This window comes from Rhinolophus ferrumequinum, chromosome 3, assembly GCF_004115265.2.
Source record: "Rhinolophus ferrumequinum isolate MPI-CBG mRhiFer1 chromosome 3, mRhiFer1_v1.p, whole genome shotgun sequence".
Lineage (NCBI taxonomy): Eukaryota > Metazoa > Chordata > Mammalia > Chiroptera > Rhinolophidae > Rhinolophus > Rhinolophus ferrumequinum.
In genome coordinates, this window is record NC_046286.1 from 10,647,067 (window position 1) to 10,663,908 (window position 16,842).

The following is a 16,842-nucleotide window of genomic DNA, read 5'->3' on the forward strand; positions in this document are numbered from 1 at the left end:
TGAACTTAACTGTCTGACCTCATAAATCACCGATTTCAGCTCTCTGGGCTCCAAGTTTCACTCTCCTGAAACGAGGCTGATGGACCTAACCAGCCAATACCCAAATGCCCTGAATGGAGGTGAGCTTCTATTTCGCTTCCTGGGTCATTGAGACGATTAAGGGACTAGGTGCTTCATGAACCTCCTGCCAAGTCTAACATCCACAGATCCCATGAAACTATCAGGTGGATTCACAACGATTTTGACAAACGCCTGCCTGCCGGGGCTATAATGGGATGCTGACTATAGTTATGGGGTCGAGGCCCCCTGACACATGAGAGTAATCTCAGGGGGACGCGCAGTTTCTTGGCTTCCCTGTTGGACACAGAGCCCAGGGGTCAATGGGCCACAGGTCCCAAGAGGTACGAGCCCCGCTCTCCCACATCTCTGTGCCTTTGTACACGCTAGTCCCTCCACCTGGGACCCTCTTCCCCTCCAACTGAACACGTTCCGATTCAGCTAGTGGGACACTGATAAGGGAAGCTTTGTTGATTCCCCTGAACAGAAGTAATTACTTTCCTTGTCACATTAAGTTATTTATATTCTGACCTGTTGATACTATTTGTTTCCAGGTCTGTCTCTCTGGTTAGACTTCTGGAGGGCAGAAACTGTTTTTTCACTTCTCTAAATTGGGTGATAAGCATGGTGTCTGCCCAGAGTGGGAGCTCAGTAAACGACTGTTAAATGAAAGGAGTGGAAGGAAAGAGCAAGGGAGAGAGGGAAGGAGGGAGCAAACAGTGGAATGCCACTATTTTCGTGTATCTCTTCCTAGGAATGTAGTTTTGATTAGTTGCAATCATTGCATAATCCAATTTTTCCCCTGTTTTTTCATTTCGTATTAGTCTGTAAGTATTTTTCGTGTTGCTACATAATCCTCATAATTATCACTTTAATGGATGCTTAATATCCCCATCAGGTTAATGTGCCATAATTTACTTAACCATGTCCCTCTTTAGAACGTAACCTTTTAAAACATTAAACAGAAACCTCGACGAGGTTTTAAAATAGACAGGGAAAGTGGTTTCTTGGCAACGTGTGTGGCATTTCTGAGGTGCGGAGTGCTCAGGAAACGAGGAACCCATCGCCTGCCCAGCGTATGGAGAAGCAGGGGTGGGAGCGGGGGCCTGGGTCTGAGTGGGCAATGAGAGCCAGGAAGGAGAAGGCGAGAGGGGGTCCTACCCCAGCCCCGCTTCTCCCTCGGGCTGCAGGTTTGTGCCTTAGCTCTGCCTTTGATGAAGGAGATGGAGTCACGGGCCATGCTTTGGAAATAATAATAATAATAATAATAATAATAATAATAATAATTAACAATAACAGCTAACATAGAATGAGCTCTGCACTAAAAACTTTATAAAATTTATCTCATTTAATCCTCAGATTTTATTTTATTCCCTACTTTATAGCTAAAGAACCTGAGATCCAGAAGTCACACAGCTAGTGGTGCTGGCCCTGACTCCAGGCCGTTTGGCTTCAAGGTCCCTACGAGTCCTGAGCTCCTCTCCTCCTCTCTTCTATGGGTTCTGTCACTCAATGATTCCCAACCCCCAGGGTCCCCTCTAAGGTCTGTTCAGGCTTGTCCTTACCAGATTGTACCAGGAGCCCAGGGACTTCAAAACTTTTAGTAGTGACCCAAACAAGGATGTCAGGAGACTTACTGAACCCACTGTTTTTGAGCGATTTGCAGCTGGGGGACAAGGAATGTGCGTGGGTGGCAGGAACTGACTCTGGCATCCAGGAGACAGTAAATAGAACAAAAACATCTAGATCTGGTTTTGCAGCCTGGGTTCTGCTATTTACCAGCTATTCAGCCTGGGCCACTTACAGCTCTCAAAGACCCAATTGCTTAGTTTGTAAAAGGGAGATAATACTAGTTGCCTCCCAAGCTGGTTGTAACGATACGAGATGGCAATGTGTGACGCATACGCTACCCTCAGTGATGGGTAGCTGTTTCTATTATCCCAACAGACCAGATAGGAGCCCGCTCTACTAAGATCAATTCCTTCGGGTTAGAGACCCTCCCCTTCTATCCAGCACAAGTCAGGGAAGAAAAATGTAAACACCAAGGGAAAATGCGAGGGTTTTATTCTTCCTTGGCTCCCAAAGCCATGGCTCATAGGATGCAGCTGGTGATGACAACGCTGACATTCACTGAGCACTGACTGTGTGTCAGGCACTGTGCTATGTACTGTACACGTATTGACCCATTTCATCCTCAAGCATCCCTGTGAGGTAGGGAGATTACTATTCCCATTGTTTAGATGAGGAAACTGAGGTGCAGCAAGGATTTTGTGGCTGCCTGTGGTGTTCCTACCGTCTTGGCTGGGTGGACACTGGCAGAGTATCTAGCACAAGCCCACTCTGCTCTGTGCTGGCAGAGCCCCGTGGAGGCTCAGCTTCAGTTCTGGGAGCCCTGGAGGGAGGGAGAGGAAAGGGGACCTTCTGACTGTGGTGGGTCTGGAAAAGAAAAACCACAATGAGTCCCTCTTTGAAGGACTCCAAAATATGTTTAGTAAAGACTCTGAGAGGCTCAGGGTTGTCTCATCAGAGAAGAGGGAGTGTGGGGAGGGGCTCACTGCCCCCCTCAAACACTGGGGCTCCATTTTTGCTGCTGGTGCCTGAGTCTTACTACTCTAATAACCCACACCTTGCCTAACAAATAACAGGCATTCAGTAAAAGTTTGTTGAGTGAATGAATGTGAATGGAAAGGGTCTGTGAGGTCCCAAGAGGGTACAGTTTGGAAGCTATCGGCAGAGATATCCATTCCTTATAAGGGGACATGTCTATTGGCATGTCCAAAGATGGGTTGCTCCAGTTGGTTAGTAGTGAATCTACTGTCACTGGAATAATTCCAGGAGAGATTGGAACACCCACCCAACCAGGAGGCTGGCCACAAACCGAAGGGTCCCTCAGTGCTGGGGTTCTGCGATTCACGTCTCCACCAGTCTCCTCTTAAGACTCTCTTCTTCTTTTCCCACTCCTGAGCTGGAGAGGAACGGAGACGCTGAGAAGCCACTTCCTTTGGAGGAGATAATAATGGAAAATTAGCTCTGTATGTCTAACAGTGAACTCTTAAAGACTGATAATGCCTGAGCTGAATTCAGGGCGATACATCGTTACGGTTGGCATTGTCCCCAGAGTACAGCTCATGTTGGAGTGGAGATAATTTAGGGCCACAAATGGCCTTGAACATCTTGTTAAGACCTGAAGACGTCCACTGTAGGGAACAGTTTACCTGTGGACGTCACAGCGGAGTTCAGCTTAGGAGATACTTCTGGCAAGGGGGAGACCACTGACCCCACAGACTCCACAGGGCTGTCCCCGCCTTCTCTCTGTATGGACACCCTCGGCCACAAACCACTCAGGAAACACAAAGTCTAGCCCCTCGGAGCCTTCTGCCCCGTGCACCGGGAGCTTGCAGCCCTGATCTCAGCATGGCTGAGGCTGAGCCATTCCATGTTGGCTTCTGATTTGGCAACAGCCTCTGACCTCCCCATAGAAGCAAGAGGGAAAATCCAAAGGGGATGTAGCCTGCGGCAGAAGCTCACCATGCCAGGCAGGTGAGAGGAGGAGGCAGGCTGGGAGAGGGGCAGGCATGCTGATCAGGGAGCAGAGATTGTGCAGTCAAGAGAGGGGCTGGTAGATTCAGGGCTACAGGGAGACCCAGGACCCTTGGAAGGGATCAGGGTCCCGGGCTGTAGCAGGGCAGAAACACCATGGTCTGGATACCATGAGTCCATGTTCAGCTGGGGTCTGAGTGATGGGCAGGGCCAGCAGCAAAAGAGAGGCTGGCAGTGGCTTCCAATGAGGGGAATGTGTAAAGACGTGTTGCTCAGGCCCCGGCTGTTGGAGAAGGAGCAGGGGCTCCTGCGGTACTATGGAGAAAGGCTAAGAAAAGCTAAAGGAGGGATCCAGAGCAAGAGGGAGGGAGGAAACAGAAAAGATGAAGAGAAAACCCAGCCTGCCAACCTAGAGCCCCAGAAGGCCAACCAGGGAACTGCATCTGGATGACATGTAGGGCAATCGAATCGTAAAGGGAGAACTGAAGAAGCTGAAACTAGAAGTCAGAAATCATCCAGTCCAGCCCCTCATCTTACATAAATATGCGGAGACCCTGAGGGATTGGGGAAGCGGGGTCAGCGGCGGGACTAGGGGCCTGGTTTCCTGTTTGGGTGCTCTTCTGGCCACCTGAATTCATTTTCTATGCTGCATAACAAATAATGACAAACTTAGTGGCTTAAAACCACACCTACTTATGATCTCAGAGTGTCTGTAGGTCAGAAATCTGAGAAGGCTTGAGTGCTTAGGGTCTCACAAGGCCAAAAGCAAGGTGCTGGCCAGGCCGGGCTCTAATCCGGAGCTCGGAGGAAGAACCCACTTCCAGGACCATTCCTTTGCTGGCTGTCAGGCAGAGGTTCAAATCCTTCAAGCGCTTCAAATCTCCCTATTTCCCCTTCTGCAACCAGCCAGAGAAAACTCTGATTTAAACGGGCTCATGTGATTAGGTTAGATCCACCCAGATGATCTCCATTCTGAGGGCAAACTGGCTGGGAAGAACCTTAGTTACAGCCGCAGAATCCCTTTTGCCATGTAATGTGATACGGTCAGTGAAACACCACCAGGCAGCAGAGACCATGGGGGCCATTGTAGACTTCTTCCTGCCACAGCAGCTAAGTGGATGGGTAATGTTGTGCAGGCAGCAATTCTGCAGGAAGGAGAGAAGCAGAATGCCAGCAAGGCTGGTGTGCATGGCCTAGGGCTCCCACAGACATGGAGACATGGGCGGCATTGAGTACTGGGGCTCCCTAGGAAGCTCCGCAAAGCTAGAGAGGCTACAACGAGGCCTTGTTTCCCCTGCCTCTGTCTCCCACACATCCCCACCATTAGATTCATAAATGCCCCTCAAAACACACATACAATATCCAGGCCCATGCCAGTCCCCAAGCCCAATCAGGCCAAGCTGGAGCCAGATTCAGCCTGTCAACCTCATCGGAATCTGTTTGCCAAGGAGAAATCTGGGGAGCCGGAAGTCACCAAGTCACCATGTACTGTGGCGATCAGTGTCACTGGATCATCAGACAGCAAGCTTCCCTGCAGAGTCCACCCAGCCTCCTGTAGGCCAAATCCCCACCCGGAACCAGAGCTACTCACCTGCGTCCCCAGCTCCCTTTCCCAGGGACAGAGTCTCCTTGCCATACCTCAGCACACAGACCCAGGAGCGGTTCAGCCTGGGCCTAGTTATCTCATACTCTGAGTGCCCCTCACCCACAGGAGGGTACCTGGACCACCCAGCAGCAGTGCCGTGGGACCTTCCTTGTGTCCTGCGCTGACCCAATGCCAAAACCGATCCTCAGTCTTCACCTGTGGAAACTCTGATAAGTGACCACTAGACCTCCCCCTGCAGTGTCGGAAGGCTCCACCTGCTCCCCCTTTCATACCCTAATCTCCAGTCTTCAGTATGCGCACACAGACTCCACAACACATTGGTGTGGTCTTTGCTACACTGTGGGCACCCTGAGGGCAGAGACAGGGCCCTTTCACCTCCGCATCCTGAGTGCTGAAGATAGTGCCAGAACTTTGAGATTCTGATCAAGTGCACGAAATGTTCACCTGCAGGATGCAGGAAGGAGAATGGCGGTAGGTAGGAGCTGCGTCTGATTTGCTGGCCCAGGCTGCCGACCTGCTAGATCAGCCCAACTCAGTGACGCTCGGGTTGCTCTTCCTATTCCTCTGTGTCTCCGCCAGAGAGCAATGGCAGCTGCAAAGGACAAGGAAAAGCCAGCATTCTAATATTTCACGTCCCAGTGCGGAGCGGTGGGACAAGCCGTGATTTGCTTCTGCTTTTTTGCTGAGTCTCTATTTAGAGTCCACATCATGGCAATCAGTGAGACTCCTGGCGGAAGAGCTGGAAATTATAAAATGTAGAAGGAGTGGGACTCTCCGGGCCTTGAGTTCTGTTGAGTTGGCTCAGAACCTGGCATGGGAGGGTGGTGATGGAGCCACGGCCTGAGGCTCGGAAAGCTCGTGTTCCTGGACAAGGAGAGAAATGCCACACATTACCTCATCCTTGTAACGTTAGGGGGAAGAAAACCCTTATCCCTCCCTGATTCAGTTCAATTTATAGGGAAGATGCAGGCAACTAGCCCGCCTTAACTGAGTTCACGGCAGATACAGCCTTCGGGAGGAGGTGGGGCAGGCAGCTGCTGGTGGGCTCCTTTCTGCCGTTTACAACGGCTTAAGCAGCAGGCCGGGGAAAAGGGGTTCTCTAGCCCGGTCTCTCTGGGTTCATCACAAAACATCTCTTGAAATGCTCCAGGAATCAGGCTGGAATTTATTATACATTTGGGGCAAATAAGTCAACCCAGTGAAAAGATTTGCTGCAACCGCCAAGAGTTATAATAGCATTGGAAATGGCCTTTCAGATAGAATAGTATAAAACCTGAAGTTTTATAGAGAAAACACTTAGGTAAGCATGTTTACCCAGACCTTGGAAACAAGCTAGAAGATCCAGTGCCTTAAACAGCCAGCTTCTGCTCACAGACTTTCTCACCATTTGAATCTGCTGCCTGTCTATTGACTTCCTGCCTCCCTCCCCCTCTGGCTGCAAGTTCCAGGACAGCAGGGATGGTCGCTGCTACACTTTCAACACCTACCCCACCAGCGAGCTCAGTCCCGGACACAGGAGGCATTTAGTAATTAATTGTCAAATAAGTAAACAAGTGGATCGAGTTTCTTTAAAGCCGAATAGAAAACCAGAGTAGTAATTGATAACATGTGAAATAGTGGAAAATTATCCGTTGCACTTAGATATCTGTATTTCTCTAATTCTCACTTACAGCTGTATCACAAATGTTGATGAATAGGTAGTATTTTTAATCCAAGAATGGATGTCTATAAAAAAGGAGTAATAGCCTATCATCGCACGCTGTTAGATCTAAGATGCTGCTAACCCTTCTGAAAATCCTACTCATTGGCCCAGGAGAACACAAGCCCATCCCACAGGATGGTGCCCAAGACAAGTGGCAGTAAAAGTCAAACCAACATCGTCTAGCCCTTCAGGGATGGGAAGGCCCATGCAGGTTTTCAGTCGCAGTGCCAGCTTCAGGGGGGAGTTGGCATTTGCTAAAATGGGAACACACTCCCATGGGAGGGACCTGGCCGTGAGCCATTTCATTGCTGACTCCTCTGAGAACTGGTGCACACCCGCAGCTGCTGGGAAACATGGCTGAAGAACTGCAGGATCAAGAAGGAGGTCATCTCCATCCCATTCAAAAGACATCAAGGGCGTTTTCCCTTTTCCCTTTTCTAGCAAAGTCCTTTTCCTCAAAAGACTGAGGGAACCAGGATTTTCAGTAGAAGTGGAGGACAGCGGAGTCCTGGCCACTTTAAAGACTAATGATCACATTCATCTCACTTCCTGACCCTCTTGACAGAGCCAATTGAGTTACTTAATATTCTAATATCCTGAATCCCTTGCTTAGAGAATCTCATTTGTTTATATAAAGGGAAAAATTAAAGCCATACAGTAGGCGGTGTCGGGAGAAATCGTTCGAGTTCCTGAGATAGATCTGAAGCGGGACACCCACGACCAATCCTTCCTCCTCCAATAAGTTGAAAAGCAATGCAGCCGGTGAAAATAAGCTTCTTTGATTCTTCTCACCCAGCACAGAGTGTCCACTGCGTAGTCCTGCACCCCTTCCTCCCCTACTTCCTTCTCCTGTGTCCATGGTAAATTAAGTCCCCCGAAGCCTAGTTAGTCACAGGCACCCTGTGTCAGCCACCCCACAAGAGGGTGACATAATATAAGGAGTAGGAGTGTGCCCTCTGGAGTCACCCTGCTGGGATGCGCTGCCCAGCACCACTTCTTAACAGCTGATTCACCTGCAGCCAGTTATCTAAACTCTCAAAGCCTCAGTCTTCTCATCTACAGAATAAGAATAAAAATAGTTGCAACCTCACACAGTTGCTGTGGTGAGCAAAAGACACCATCCTTATTAAGCCCTCAATAATTGTTAGCTATTACTAATTCCAAAATGCCCTGGCCAAAACCGAATCTTCTCTGTTTCCCAGCATGCTTATGTTTTTTCTGCTTCTCTGCCTTCTGATCCTACCATTTTTTTCCTCCAGAATGTTCTTCAACTTTCACCTCCTTTGCAGAGCTGACTAAATGCTTCCTTCGCTAAGGAATTCAGTGTGGTCTCCCCAGATGGAAGTTTTGCCTCCCTCCTTGGAAACCCCTCACGGGTTCCTTCTCTTGGTCCAGAAGAGCCTGGCTCAGGAGCCAGCCAGCCTGCCTTGCAATTCTGACTCCACCTCTGCCCAGCTGTGTGGTACTGGCAAGTGTTCACATCTGTGTAATGGGAATAACATCAGTAACTACAAGAAGGATTGAATGAGTCACACAAAGCACGTAGCACAGCGCCTGGTGCATAAAAAGTGTTCCCTAAATGTTTGCTGTTATTGTTATCACTGCGTCACTGCTCTGCGTCTCATTGGCAGGTGTCTCGAGGACAACAGGGTCGATCCTGCTGTCCTGTCGGTCCTGCGCAAAGTCTTGCAGATGTTACTAAGGTGACCATACATCCAGGTTTCCCCATTGTCCCAGCACAGATATTCATAGTGACCTCTTTTACCCTAAAAAGTGCCACAGTTTGGCACCCTAACTAACTATTAGCCACTTTATAAGTGTGTGTGGAATAAGTGAAGGATAGCATGAATGAGGTTTGTTGAGGGTTAGGGTTAGGGTTAGTGACAGACCCAAGTCCTTTGGCTCAGTGACCCCCTCACTCCAAACAGGGCTGATACAACAGGTGTGCCTTCGTATTCTCCCTGCCCATGACTTCCGGGCACCCTGTTCCCTTAGCCTGACTCTGATTCTTTGGAATTCTCCACTCCATCAATGTACCCTGGTTAGTTCTCCCTTCCTCTGCATCCTTTCTCCCTCTTGTTATCTACACGCAAAAGCCCATACAAACTCATTCCTACCAAGTTAGGAATATATGGCAACAGTTTCATGTGATGGGTGAAAAGAGTCTTTCCTTTAACATGAAACAATGCTTTTATCCCGAAAGATGAAAACTCTGACATCAGGGATAGGATGTGGCGGTCATGGCCATTTGCCAGGGGGTGCCACCATAAACCTCCATAAAACAGCCTTTTAAAGAATTTGTATTTATTTTGAGACAGATGTGAATGTCTATCCCCCTCAACCCTGAGCCCCGCCCTAACCTCACCCTGTGGGGATGGGGTCTTCTAGCCTAATGACATATGACATATGAAGTCTGACAATTAAGTTTGTGAGTTTCTTGCAACGCTGTTGCTAACCTTTTTTTTTTTTTTTTGAATATCAGAGGGATTATTCATTATGAATTTGTACCAGCTGTACAGTTAACCAAGTTTACTATTTGGAAGTGCTGAAAAGGCTGCGTGAACAAGTGGGACGACCTGAACTTTTCACCAACGATTCATGGCTCTTGCATCACAACAATGCACCAGCTCACACGGCACTGTCTGTGAGGGAGTTTTTAGCCAGGAAACAAATAACTGTATTGGAACACCCTCCCTGCTCACCTGATCTAGCCCCCAATAACTTCTTTCTTTACCTGAAGATAAAGGAAACATTGAAAGGAAGACATTTTGATGACATTCAGGACATCAAGGGTAATACGAGGACAGGTCTGATGGCCATTCCAGAAAAAGAGTTCCAAAATGGCTTTGAAGGTTGGACTTGGTGCTGACATTGGTACATAGCTTCCCAAGGGGAGTACTTCGAAGGTTACCGTAGTGATATTCAGCAATGAGGTATGTAGCACTTTTTCTAGGATGAGTTTGCAAACTTCATTATCCAACCTTGTATAATCTATAGTGCCTTGTTAGTTGTCCAGGGACTCCATTCTGAAAAGAGTGATGATGATGACCCAGGGAAAAGGACTTGCTTGAGTACATTCAGGGAGCAACATCTGGACCTGGAGGCAAGTGACTAAAGAAGATCTCAGAGGAGTGAGGTCTTCCAGGTGCCCACCTGGAGATAGAAATGTAACACAGGAGAAGGGTAAAGACCTGTTTCACTATGATACAGACTTCAGGTGTAATTCTTATCAGCCAGAAGTAAGATGAATTTCCAAACTCGAATGGCAGCATTCAATGTACACATCTATTTCTTGAGCAAACTTCATATTGAGTGCCTACTATGTACAAAGCACTGGGCGAGGCTTTAGGGTAGGACATGGTGATGGGCATTAGTAAGACAAAAAAATAATATGGCCCTTTCCTTCAAGGTCCTTATGAATTAGCTGTAGAGGTAGAATAGAAACAAGTAAAACAAGGGTCTGCTAGTGTTGTCTATGGAATGAGTATGAAACTAGCCAGCACCAAGTTTTCACATCACCCGGGGGAAAGACTAGAAGGGCTTGAGGTACTGTCCCAGGAGGTTCAGTGCTGGTAGGAAACAGGGTCCTCCTGATTCTGGAGGCAGCTGAGCAGGACCGATGGATGGGACCCTTGTAAACCTCAAATTAAAACAAGAATGAGGAGATATGGTCTGGAGTTCGCTGTACCCCCGATTTCCTAGGAAAGGAAGAGAGGGGCTATGAGGATTAAGTCTATCAGTTTTAGAGGCAAGCCCTGCTGCAGAATTAACAGAGCAATTAACCTGCAAAGCCACAAAAACACACACGACCTGGCAACTTGCAAGGCATGTAATTTATCCAATTAAACATTTTACGCCACTATTAGACATATAAGGTTAGTGTATTCATAACCCAAAAGGTCTCTACTTCCTAGGCCCTTAGGTTTTCTCATTTTTCTGCCCAGATACATTTGCCTATATAATTATATCATCCAAAGCATAAAATGTAACATAATTATATGTAATTTTATTTAACCCTTTAAATTCATTCTGTGGTTTATATACTTCCATAGTTTATATAATGTGCTTGGAGATGGCGTTCCAGCTTTTAATAAAGCCTCCTCCCTTTCTTTCACTCATGAACTCCTTCAGGCTCAGTTCAAGCCCTCTTGTCCAGGAAGCTTTACTTGACCAACCCAACGATTCCTCCAAGGTCCTACCCCACATCACTCACTTGACACTTCCCTCATCTGGTCTTGATAGCCAATTCTGCCTTGCATCCAGTAGAGCATAAACTCTTCACGGGGAAGGAACAAGTCTTCTGTTTCTGTTTATCACCCGTGGCATCTGGCATCAGGCTTGGTACCTAATGGATCCTTAATCCACATAGATAGACGCTGATCCACCAGGGCTGGGACGGCAGCCACGCACATTTGCAAAGGCACAAGTTTTACAAACTAAGCACTCTTCTTCTGACAGCTCAACCCAATCAAACCTGTGGGCAAAGAATCGTGTTCAGGTCTGTATCAGTTGGGAACTTTTAGGTGACAGAATACCCAATTCAAATGGCTTAAGCAAAAGACAGAATTAATTTACTCCAATAACCACAGAACCCAGGGATAGTCTAATTTCAAGTATTTTCAGATTCAGGAGCTCAAATTGGGTCATTAGAACAAGGTTTTCCCAATTTCTCAGTTGCATCTTCCCACGTGTTGGCTTTGTTTCTGGTCTTCTCCTGGTGACAAGATAGAAATGGTGGCAGCTTCAGACCTAATGATCTCTCAGCCAATGGAAAATAATATCACCATCTACACTAGAATGTCTCATGGGATCTCATCAGCTCTGATTTTCTCACATGCCAATCTCTAGACCAATCACCAGAGCCATGGGAATGCAATGTGCTGAATGGCCTAGATCCCACGGTCCACTTCTACGGTCCAGGAATCTGTGTTCTCAACAAGCTATCCAGTGTATGTTAAAGTTCAAGAACCACTGGTCTAGGGTTTTGCCACATTAGTAGGTACCCAAAAGAATGGAGCAGATCTTTGGAGGTGGGAAGCACAGACAGCATATGACTGAGACATCTATATAGATATAGAATTGCTTAAGATGGTGTCAGGGCTTGAGGGAGGAGGGTTGGAGAGGGCAGGGAAAGACTGTCAGCCAGAGGTCCTGCCTACCAAGGAGTAGCTTTCATTTAACAAGACTCAAAGATGCTTTGAGACTTTGGCCCCCAGTTAGATCTACCTGCATCAAGGTCATGGGCCTATAAAATTTCAGCTCTGGAAAAGACCTTTAGGGTCATTTAATCCAAACCCAATCACCATTTGATTCCCAAGTTCCCTGGAAATCATCCCTTGCCAACTGGTAGCCAGCCACTGCATAAATACTTCCATTGAGAGAGGAAATCCAAGATGGCGGAGTAGATAAACACTGTGCTTGCCTCATCCCGTGAACACATCAAAATTACCACCAAATCATAGAGCAATCAACCTGGAGAACCATCTGAAGTCTAGCTGAACAAAAGTTTTATAACTGAGGATATAAAGAAGAAGCCACATGGAGACTGGTAGGAGGGATGGAGACGTGAAACAGGCTGGACTTATCATAGTGATCACTTCTTTAGGTATATAAATGTCGAGTAACTATGTGTACACCTGAAACTAATATAGTATTTTATGCTAACTATATTTTTAATAAAGATCTTTAAAAAAAGACTTCCACTGGTAGAGTAATTCTCACTCCTCAAAACATCCAAACCTTCTAATGCTCAGGATGCTTAAAATTTCTTAATCTGTTAAGCAGAAATCTCTCTCTTTGTAAATTCCTTCCATCAGTCCTGGTTGTGTCTGTTGGAATGATACGGGACATTTCTATTTCTCGTTCTAAATGGCAACCCCTTGTACACAGTATTTGAAGACAGTTTTACAGCCCCTCTGTTTCATCTAGCTTCCAGGATAAACAGCCCCACTTCTGCCAGCTCTACCTCAGGTAATGTGGAATCTTACCCCCTTACTCCCTTGGCTGCCCTTCCTCCTTATGGTACTCTAGTTGATCTGCGTCCCTCTGTCTTAAAGTACGATGCTCAGAATACAGCACTCCAATAATGTGCTGATGAGAGAAGAATGTAATTTCTATCTCATTCTAGACACAACATTTCCATGACAGTATCTTAGCACTGCTGTCACTTTCCTAGCAACCACCTCTCAGTGCTTACTCACAAAGGGATTTCTCCTAATCCCCTCCAACCCAGCCTCCTGCAGCTGCTACGTCACACCTCTGCCATCATATACCCGGCAGAGCTTGTTTGATGAACCTCAGTTTATGACCTTAGGGATAACAAGCGAATTTCAGACAGAATGAATGAGCTGAACAATTCTATTGCTGCTGCCTACTCATTAACAATAATGAGTAACATTTTAAACAACATCTCAGGATTTAAAAAATAAAATTCAGGAAACATCGAGCGCTTACCATGAACCAATATTGAGAACATGAAGATGAATGAGGGGGGAAAGATTGCTTGCTTTTGGTGGGCCTAACATTCTGGCTGAGGCAATAGGACTCAACGCCCCGCCCAGCAGTGGGTGGCAGGTGTCCTCTCTCTGCTGGGGGATTATGGGGCCTCACCCAAGAGCTGACATCAGAGCTGGATGTGGAAAGGCATGTGTAATTTCTGCAGTCAGCCAGTGAGAAGCCAGGCACTCCAGGCAGCAGGAACAGCATGCCAAGTCCTGGAAGCACAAACGTGATGCGTGTTCTGGGAACTGGGGCTGTCCTGGGGGGTTGAATCTACAGGGCGAGAGGTGAGAGAATGGCTGTTCCAGCTAGACGATGAGGTTCCGGAAGGCCATAGAGTCTGACTGTTATCCCGTCGTCTCTGGGAAGAGGGTAAAAATCCTGAAGAGGAATTAAAAAGTGGAGACACGGGAAGCAAGGAAACTAGACAGAGACAACAATAGATCACTGAGGAGTGGTATCTGGAATATATATATATATACATTTCTTGCAGATCAACAAAGACAAAACAGAATAGGAAAACAGTCAAAGACAGGAACAGGCAATTTGTGGATTGGCTAAACAGGATAAGTGCATGTAAAGATGTCAACCTCATTAGCAATCAGGGAAACTAAACTTCAGGCCCTAATGTGTTGTCATTTCACAATCATCAGATTGGCAAAATTTTGAAGTCTGATGATACGAAGCACTTAGGAAACACTCACACGCTGTAGTGAGAGTATAAATTATAGGACTGCTTTAGAAAGCAATTTGTCAACACTTAATAAACATGCAGGGTGCACACCACTGCACCCAGAGCTCCACCTCCCTGCATCGGCCCCGGGGAAATGCCCTCCCGTGTGTTCACAGAGACATAGCCAGCGATGTTCATTCCAGATTGCGTGTAACAGAAAAAAATAATAAACTATGGCTGTTAAGGGCTGAATTGTGTCCTCCCCAAAGTTCGTATGTTGAAGTCCTAACCCTCTGGGACTTCAGAATGTGACTGTCCTTGGAGACAGGGCCTTTAAAGAGGAATTAAGTGACAACGAGGCCATTCGCGTGGGCCCTAATCCAATATGACCGGTGTCCTTATAAGAAGAGGAGACAGACACACAGAGGGGAGACCATGTGAAGACACAGGGAGAAGACGGCCAGACGGCCATCCACAAGCCAAACGGAAAGGCCTCAGAGGAAACCAACCCAGCCGACATCTTGCTATTAGACTGCTCGCCTCCTGAACTGCTAGGAAACAAATGGCCACTGTTCAAGCTCACCCACTAGCCCTTGTGCTCGCCCAGTTCAAGCTACTTTATAACAGCAGCCCTAGAAAACTAACACAAGGGGTTTCCATGGGGACACGAAATTAAAGCTAGTTCAGAGAAAAGAATCAACTACATCTACATGTATCGATAGGGCTACAGCTTGATAACGTAATGTTGAACGAAAAAAATAAGTTGTGAAAAGTATATTCAGTATGAGACCAATTATGTGACATGGCTAGGAAAACAGAGCCATCTCAGGATGGTGGTAACATGGGGAGGGAAGGGTAAGGACTGGATGGCAGGGAAGTGGAAAGGGGCTTCAACTGTACGATTACATGTATAATGTATTAGCATATGTAATGTGTTTATAGATAATGAATATATATCATGTAATTATATAAAATGTGTGTATTATATACATTATATACGTACAAAATGTATGGATTATGTGTACATAATGTATATATTACCTGTTTCACAGAAAATAAGACCTAGCTGGACAATCAGCGTCTAATGCGTCTTTTGGAGCAAAAATTAATATAAGACCCAGTATATATTATACTATATTATATTATATTATACCCGGTCTTATCTTCATTTTTGCTCCAAAGGACACATTAGAGCTGATGGTCCGGCTAGGTCTTATTTTCAGGTTTATGTTATATACCATTATATGTATGTATATAATATATATGCATATTATAATAGAATGTAAACACTTGTTAAATTGTGGTGATAGGCACATGTATGTTTTTCTCTGTATTTTGCTGTATTTTAAAATAGTCTCATAATTTGAAAAAAGTTGTGTGAAGAGGTGTGTGTCAGCGTCTGCGAGAGAAAAAATAAAGACCTGAACTAAGGCAGCAACTCGGGGAGAAGCTCATTGATATCACACTTTGAGGGATTTTTTTTTTCTCTTTCCTTGTTATATATTCCCTTTCTTCCAGGCAATAGTGTAGTTTTCTTGTTCCCAAATTGCTGTACTAGCAGCTTTCTTCCCAGTACAAGTCCTGAGAGCTACAGTGTCATGAGACTCGGTGCATGTTCTCCTTTTAAGTTCTTCCAGTTCAAAACACTGGAAACCTTTTCTAGGTGCACTTCTAGCTAAAGACTTTGCCCAGGTGGCCCTGCCTTTAATAACACACAGCATGCCCAGACCACGCCCTCGTGTGGAGTTTTTAGGTAACTAGACATACACACATCCATTTTGCTAACACGCCATGCATGGCCAAGGCCCAGGGACATACGTGAAAGGGCACAGGTGTATTTCTGGTTCCACTGTGGGCACTACCAGATCCCTTTTCCCGGGCAGTTGCCTAATCCTGAGGCTGTTTCCCCTTCAGTGAAGTCAGAGGTTTGGACTAAATCTCATCGATCTTCTGCTCCTTTTATCCTCTGGGTGGTGGGAGCATAGGTCTCATGTAGGCCTGGCAGCGACAATATCAGACCAGGCCCTGCAGCCACAGAGCTGCCTGTAAAGTTGTTAAATGTTTATCTTGTCCTGAAGAGGCAGGTGTTCTGCTCACTTTTGAATCTTAGCAGATCCATTAACACCTCCAACAGGGGCCTTGTGAGAGTCACCGCCAGGAAACTAACTCGGCCAGTTACTTATCTAAGCTTGTTTATGGCGACCAAGGCTGTGAGATTTGCTTGCAAGCAAAGTGCTCCAGCTCAATGTGGCTTTCCATTTGGTTCCAGCTGGAAAATTATAACCACTAAAATCCCACATGAAGCAGACAGTTGGCACCTTGGGCCTGGTTTCTGGGGCTGTACTAGGATATATCAGAGGTAATCAACCAACCGATCAATCAATATTTGTTGACTTCTTGTCCTGTGCCATCAGCTAACTTGCGAACGGGGCGGAATTTATCTCCGGTGCCCTTGCTGTCCCTTCCCACAGCGGCTGCACCCTCTGGGCCCCCTGTCTGTGCCCATACCTAGCACCCTCCGTCCCATTCCTTTACCTGATCCAAACTCTATCTCAGGAAAGAATCTATCTCAGTCATTGAGCCTTTGAGCTCACCCTGCTCAAAGGATAGCTTTGTGCTTTTCTGGACTTTCAGGCATCAGGGAATAAGTAGGTGGCAGGTATCCATTCTCTAATCTGCCACCTCTCCTTACTCCCCTACCTCATGGCTCTCTATCCATCAAGCATTGGGAATGAATCCTGGCACTGCCACTTCTCAGCCTGTAAT